We start from the raw sequence: 7,275 nt of genomic DNA, 5'->3' as shown, positions 1-7,275 counted from the left end.
TCCTAGATTCCTAGCAGAGGTGCTGGATGCCAGACTGATTCTGTCTAAGGTACTTATATTATTATAAAAAGCCTCTCTGAGGTGTTTGGGGCCGATAACAATCACTTTCAAAGTATAAAAAAGTGCGAGGGACATGGGGGACAGATACGGCAGCTGTGGGAGACGTGTACCCCCTGACTATAGGGATCTTGATGTTAATTGTTTGAGCTAATGCTGCAGTAAGACAGATAAACTATGCTATTATGTGTATTTAGTCTCAAGGCTGATTTATACTTCTGCGTCGCCCTACGCAGCAGGGGCTGACGCGGACATGAGCCCCTCATACTTCTGCGTCGGTGTGTCTGTGTCGCGCAGCAATTCTCCGCCGAAACGCCTGAGGGCAGTGCGGTCTCTCTGATAGCCGGTCGCCTGCTTCCGGTCCCGCTACGATCTCTGTTTACTTTTCCACATCGATTCAGAGCGTGTTATGTTAATCTACAGCTGATACATGTTGCTGTTTATCATACAGACATGATTACATGAAGAATAGAGAGGAGGAGATGAAATACACGGCCGATGTGTGGCCGATGTCCGGGACCCCGGAAGTGCTGTGAATGCGGGAAAGACAAAGCCGTCGAGCGGACCAATCACAGAGCTTGCGGTCCGCGTCGGCTCTACGCGTAGTTACATTTTGGAGGAGGTGCACGTCAGCTACGTGCGTAGGCCTCTGCGTAGGTACGGGAGCTACGCGGACCTCCGGCGTAGGTTACGCCGTCGATTCGACGCAGAAGTATAAATCAGCCTTCACAGTCAGTGGGGCTAAAGTGTGTCAGGAAATTCACCACCAGCAGGACAACAAAATGTTTATATTTCAAGCTCCTCCCCCAAGAATCACAGACATGAACATAATCTTCTTCTTCTGATTTGTTTTGTGACAGAGTGTAAAACAAAATATTTTTCTAAACATCATTAAAATAATCTGAATAAAGCAAACAAAGGGCAATCTGTGAGGGCATGTTTTTATAATCTTATCAGAATTCCCAGACCGCCGTAGCAAAACAATAAACATAATTAAAAATGTAATCAACCACGTTATTTATATCTGTCAGAGCAGAGGTTGAAAACATTCACAAACCCGGAGTCTGTTTAAATCCAGTTACTGACAGCGTGCTCTATTCTAAACAAGATTTCCTCCTGGAATAAAGATTGGAAACGTTTGATTAGGCGTGTGTAATCCTCTGCTAATAGTATCTGCTGTGTTTAAAATAATACCGCCAGTATCAAAGCAGAGTTCCAGAGGAAAACAAAAGCATATAAGCAATAATCAGATTGTCCTAAAATCATCCCAGATAAGGTCGGAGGGGAAATGAGGTCTGCACAGGAGGGACAGTGCTGCAGATGTGTGTTTATCAGAGATAGCAGGGATTATCAGGTATTAAGAGTGTGGAGCTGCGGAGCCACAACTCTGCAGCATCCACACAGGGAACAAAGGAAAGTTAGCCCGAGCTGAAAATGACATGAGGACGAACAATTACTGTGACAAAGACAGAACGTGACGGATCCTGTCAGGTAGTGTTTGGACCACTTTGAACTCAGACACTGCAGGATTTAGAAAGTCCTCTGCTGTGGGAAATGTGTCTCTCTGTCTCTGTCTTTATTAAAAAAGAATATCCTCCTGTTAATAACGTTCTTCCTCTCTGTAGGTTTGAAACACTTTGTCTAAAGCCACGTTCATCTGAGAGCTGGTGGGTCGTCTTCAAATCTGTAGACTGCTGGTTCAATCCCATCTCAACATGAAGTTCACATGTTGAGTTGTCCTGTGGCAAGACCCTGAGATCCAAATTGTCTCATCTGCATATAAAAGCATATGAATATGATTTAATAATGTTTGGTACTCTGCTCTATGGGTACATTTCTCTCTCCGTCGAATGCCCTCACACTTACATCAAATCACACAAACGTGTCAGTGAGGGTGTACGAGTAGATACTCTGACCTGTCGTTAAACCTAGAGGCTGAAGTTAACGTGACCTGTATATGTCGAGTTAAACTTAACCCTGTGAAGCCTGAACCATCAAATAATTGCCAGAAAATTCAAATTCTTTGAACATGGAGTGTTTATTGGACCTTCTGATGAATAATTAAAACAAGAAATTAAATATCAATTTTCATATGAGTTTTAATTTGTATCATATTTGATACATTGGGTATTTTGGTGTAAATTTATTGCTCAAAGTTTCTTTTTTTTTAAACAAACTAAAACATATAAAAACAACATTTTTAGCCAAGTTTCCTTCAAATTTTCCCCAAAGTAATTACAAACCTAGAAATATTGCACAGCAATGTCAAACATATTCTGTATCTGCAACACAGCAAAAAATAAAACATCTAATTTATTGTATATTTCTTCTCTGAATTGTTCAATTTTTAGTAGAAGTCAATGAGCAAAAGATAATTGTTTACAAGGGAGCCATGACAACATTCAACCAGTCATCAATCATCATGATACAGCAGGTTACATATATAAAAATACAATATACATTATAAATATCTCAATTTCTACTCTAATATACGTCATTATGTCATTTAAACATGTTCTTAAATAATAAACAGACTGTATGTTGCTTTATGGAATGAATAATGTATGAAATGTAATAAAATGATGATTGACAGATCTGTAAATAAATGTCCTTATAAACCTGCTGTATCAGTTTTTATACACACATGTTCAACACGGTTTGACTATAAATTAAGTCATGAAATATTAATTATTTTTACATTGAATCAATCCAGTAACTATTCCTCTTGAAGTTTCAGGAACAATTTGAAAGTTTTTTTCATCCAAACTTTTTCAAACTTGGTAAAAATATCCCTGAAAAACCTGGAGTGGGTCTCTGATCCACAGCTGACATGTTGGATGTCTCAAGTGACGTCCTTCTGGTGCATGAATGACTCACACCTGGTGGATTATCCGTGCACTGCATGTATCTGATTGTATACATCAGGTTTTTACTGAAAGAATATATCACACTGATGATGTAGAGGTCTCAAAAACTGATGTGTCAAGTATGATACGCTTGGCGTTATACATTATACATTTCCTTGTGGTTGTTTATGTCAAAGGTATGCACTTTTATCATATTTTTTTAGCCTGTACATATTAGTCATGCCTATTTGTTGTTCTTTTGTATTTATAGCTGATGTTATTATTATTTTTATTTTATTTTTATTTGTATGTCTTATTCTTATGCCTTGTACAAAGAGAGCACAGTTTACCTAAGTCAAATTCCTTGTGTGTTCAAACATACCTGGCCAATAAAGCTGATTCTGATTCTGAAACATGTTGTTCAAAACATTGATTAAAGATGAATTTATTGATTTAAATGATTCATGTTTACAGTTTTTAAAAATAGTCCCAGTGATTCCTCGTCAGTGATCGTTCCATGGTGATGGATTCTTCTCGGCCTGTTGTGGTGGATTGAACATGAAACTGTCCTCATTCAGCTCTCCTTCTTCTCTGAGCTCTGTGGTTCACACACCTTTAAAAAGAAACTAATGTCACAACTTTGAACCCTGCTGCTATCATCACCACCGCTCATGGTTTAACTTTCTTTGGAGAGATCGCTAACCTAAAGTTTCTCTCACCTGCTCCACTCCTTCATCATATTGATGGACAGGATCCAAAATGTAAACGTTTGTCAGCCTGCCAATTTAGCATGCTAACCGAAACTAGCCTCATTGTTTTGATGCTAACAGAAGCTAACAGTTTAGCCACATTGTTTTCTAACTGAAGCTAATGGTTTCCCCTCACTTTACGGTCTATGGTGTCAACAAGCAGAAGCTAAATGTGTCTGAACTCTTCTCTGTGGATTGATTTGACATGACGTGTGATCAGTTTGTCTCTGGTGTTGCTCATGCCAGTGAAAGTTAATAACCATCAACAAGGGGTTTTGACCAATCAGAATCAAGCATCTTACACAGACGGGAGATCAGTAAGAAAGTCAGGTAAAAAAATAGTGGCGTTAACGTATGATACTGTGGCTCTGTAGAGACGTTGTCGCCGTAGTGTCCTTGTGCAAGACACTTGACCCCAAACCACCCCTGGTGCTGAGTGATCAATGTGTGGATGGGATGAGTTAATACTGATAGGTTCATTACATAGCAGCCTGTGCATCAGTGTATGAAGACTACACACATACCTCTTTTTGACCAACGTGAACCAGGTTGTATTTTTGGGCTGGTGCTCGCGCTGGTTTGGAGCTGGTTGAACTCGTGAACCAACACGGCACCCGTTTATTTTCATGCACACTCGAGCCCGTGGAAGAGGCACGTCATGATATCAGATTTACCTGACCGCTTTTCCCAGCAGCTCTAGCGTGAACTTTCTCTCACGACCACAACGACGGCAGACAACAGCAGCTTGTCTCCTCGGACAACCTCTGCTTTGTCTTGGACTCCATTAGTGTCTTCTGTTTTTTCACTGCATATCAGTGTTCTAGAGGGGTAATAGGGCTCTATGAGCTCTTTAAGATATGAAGGTGTCTGATCATTAAGAGCTTTGTAGGTCAGAAGAAGGATTTTAAATTCTAGCCAGCAAGTGATGCCAGCAACACTTTTCAAATGATCAGAAATGGGATCCTCAAATAATTTAAAGTAGAGTTAAAAATGTACATTTCTTTCTGCAACAATCACCAAACATCGTCTGAGGTCAAGTTGAGTCTTTAAAGTGAAGACCTGAACAGTACGACGTCCACACTGCTGAATTAAACCAGGCCGCATTATGAATCCAGTTCCCCTCGCTGTAGCCGGCAGCTGCTGCCGTTCTCAGCTGTCTTCAGCAGGCTCAGGGGGCATTCAAGAGCCCTTACAGTTCCAGGGTGTTCACAGAGTTTCAAAACATCGCCACAAACCACTCATTCAAAGTCAACTTGACCTTGTCCTCGAGCAGAGCTGCAGCTGTTGATGGGACAGCAGACAAAGACGACCTGGACGTTTATGAATGCAGAAAAACAGACAGCAGCCGGATTCACTGATTAAGTGGTTTTAAGAGAAGCGACACTTCAGGTATCTGTGTTACTTTACAGAACATTCCTCTGACAGGAGCATGCAAATTCAACACTGATGTGTTATGAAAGCCAAAACTATATTGTATCTCAAACCTAGAAAGTTGTTTTGGTGTCTAGATTGAAGAATAGTGAGTGTTTCATGAAGCAGACAAACTCTCACTTTGTCAAAGTCTACAAACTCACAGCGAGGTCACGGACCTTCAGGATCTTTATTTTCACTGTTGTAGATTTTGGAGTTTTCAAGGATACAAGTGAAACCTTCAACTTTATTAACAATGCCAGACTTTCATTGCTCTTTGATTAACATCAGAATGTGTAAAAAATATAGCACATAAAATACTGGATAAAGACTTATCTGTGCATTTGTTGCAACATGAACAAACCCTGATGAACTCATGTCTACACCTAAAAGTGTGGTCCTCCTTCAGACTGCAGGAAAAATTGACATTGTCTTAAGCCTGGTTTATACTTCTGCATCGGCCCTTCACAGCAGGGGCTGACGTGGACATGAGAGTGTTATGTTAATCTACAGCTGATACATGTTGCTGTTTATCATACAGACATGATTACATGAAGAATAGAGAGAGGAGGAGATGAAATACATGGCTGATGTGCGGCTGATGAGCAGGGATCACAGAAGTGCTGTAAATGCATGAAATACAAGCCGCCAATCTGACCAATCACAGAGCTTGCGGTCCACGTTGATTCTACGTGTAGTTACATTTTGGAGGAGGTACATGTCAGCTACGTGCATAGGCATCTGCGTAGGTATGGGAGCTACACGGACCTCCAGTGTAGGTTACTCCGTTAATTCGACACAGAGGTATAAATCAGACTTTGGTGACATCACCTGTTATTTCTGAAGAAGCCCAAAGATGGAGGTCCTCTTATCAAAATGTTCACTCCAACTAATTTTCTGCTTTTTCACTGAGTTTATACAGATTTAACAATGGCTACGTTTACATGAGACTTTTGATTCCTCTTTAATTCAGAATTAAAATTAAAGAAAGGTAGAAAGGTACTTTATTGATCCCCAGGGGGGAAATTCATTTTTTTCACTCATGCTATTTTTGGACATGCTACACATACAGTTTTTTTGGTATATACATACAAATGCACACACATGCAGTGAACATGCTTAGGGAGAGATGTCAGAGTGAGGAGACTGCTGTCAACCAGCGCACCCCGAGCAGTTGGCACCTCTCCAGCCACCAGTCCACTTGCCAAACTTCGTCCATGCTGGGACTCAAACCGGCGACCCTTCGGTTCCCAAGCCAAGTCCCTATGGACTACTGCCGCCCCCATCTGAGCAGCTCTTTCACAGACAGGTATATGAAGCCACGTGGGTCAGCTCAGGAGTAAGAGTTCTTTTCATGAGTTATCCAAAGGTGTCCTAAGGAGTCATCACAGCTAACATGCTAAGCTAACACGCCAACATGGTACCTGTACTCACAAATCCTCTTTAAAAGATTAAAAATGACCTTGTTAACACCTAATGAATGAAAATTATCATTCCAAATTAAATTTAAATCTGAAGTAAGTGTCTGGTTAATTCTGATTTTAAATTTGAATTGAATAATTCCTCGATCATGTATACGTTCATTCTGCTTTAAATTAATTCTGGTCGTTCTGGGCATGCTCGTTCCCTTGTCCTGTCGCGATGACGCACATATTCCACTCTGGTGGGCACATATTTCAGGCTGAGGTAGAGCAGCTGTTGAACTAACCGTTGGCTTTGATTCACCAAAGTCCGGTCTTCTGCCTCCCTTCTCCGGTCCTCTATCTCTCTTCTCCTCCTCAGCTGAACAAAGTGAAGCAGTATGTTTGTGTCGAGCTGCTTATTCAAAACTATAATCAAAATCAAAAGGAAATTTGTACTTATTGTGTGATCTTCCATGTTGTAACTGAAAATGAAAGAAGCAGGAACTGGAGTCTGTTTTCTTCTGGTAAACGTAAATACGTCACGCCCGCCCCTGTCCAATCAGAACCCTTCCCAACCCCCAGACCTTAAGAGGAATTGAATGAAGATGAGTAAACGTGTTTTCCATGTAAACCTCAATTCAGAATTACTATTTCCATATAAACACGGAGGAGAATACTTTAATTCTGAATTATTTAATTCTGAATTATTAATTCTGAATTAAAAAACATCATGTAACCGTGGCCAATGAGCCTTCATACCCACCCACTGTAAGCATGGAAGCCAAAAGACCACCTCCACGGGCGCTGACA

The 7,275-nt window shown here is 40.7% G+C and overlaps 1 non-coding gene across 1 annotated transcript; it reads right to left on the bottom strand.

The window, feature by feature from the left end:
• Positions 1 to 6,390: 6,390 nt before the first annotated feature.
• Positions 6,391 to 6,456, bottom strand: LOC117818130. The gene has a single exon (XR_004632319.1). It is a non-coding gene; the product is annotated as a small nucleolar RNA SNORD58 (small nucleolar RNA).
• Positions 6,457 to 7,275: the final 819 nt, after the last annotated feature.

Source organism: Notolabrus celidotus, chromosome 8 (assembly GCF_009762535.1).
Source record: "Notolabrus celidotus isolate fNotCel1 chromosome 8, fNotCel1.pri, whole genome shotgun sequence".
NCBI classification, from domain to species: domain Eukaryota; kingdom Metazoa; phylum Chordata; class Actinopteri; order Labriformes; family Labridae; genus Notolabrus; species Notolabrus celidotus.
This window is presented reverse-complemented; position numbering and strand designations above follow the sequence as displayed.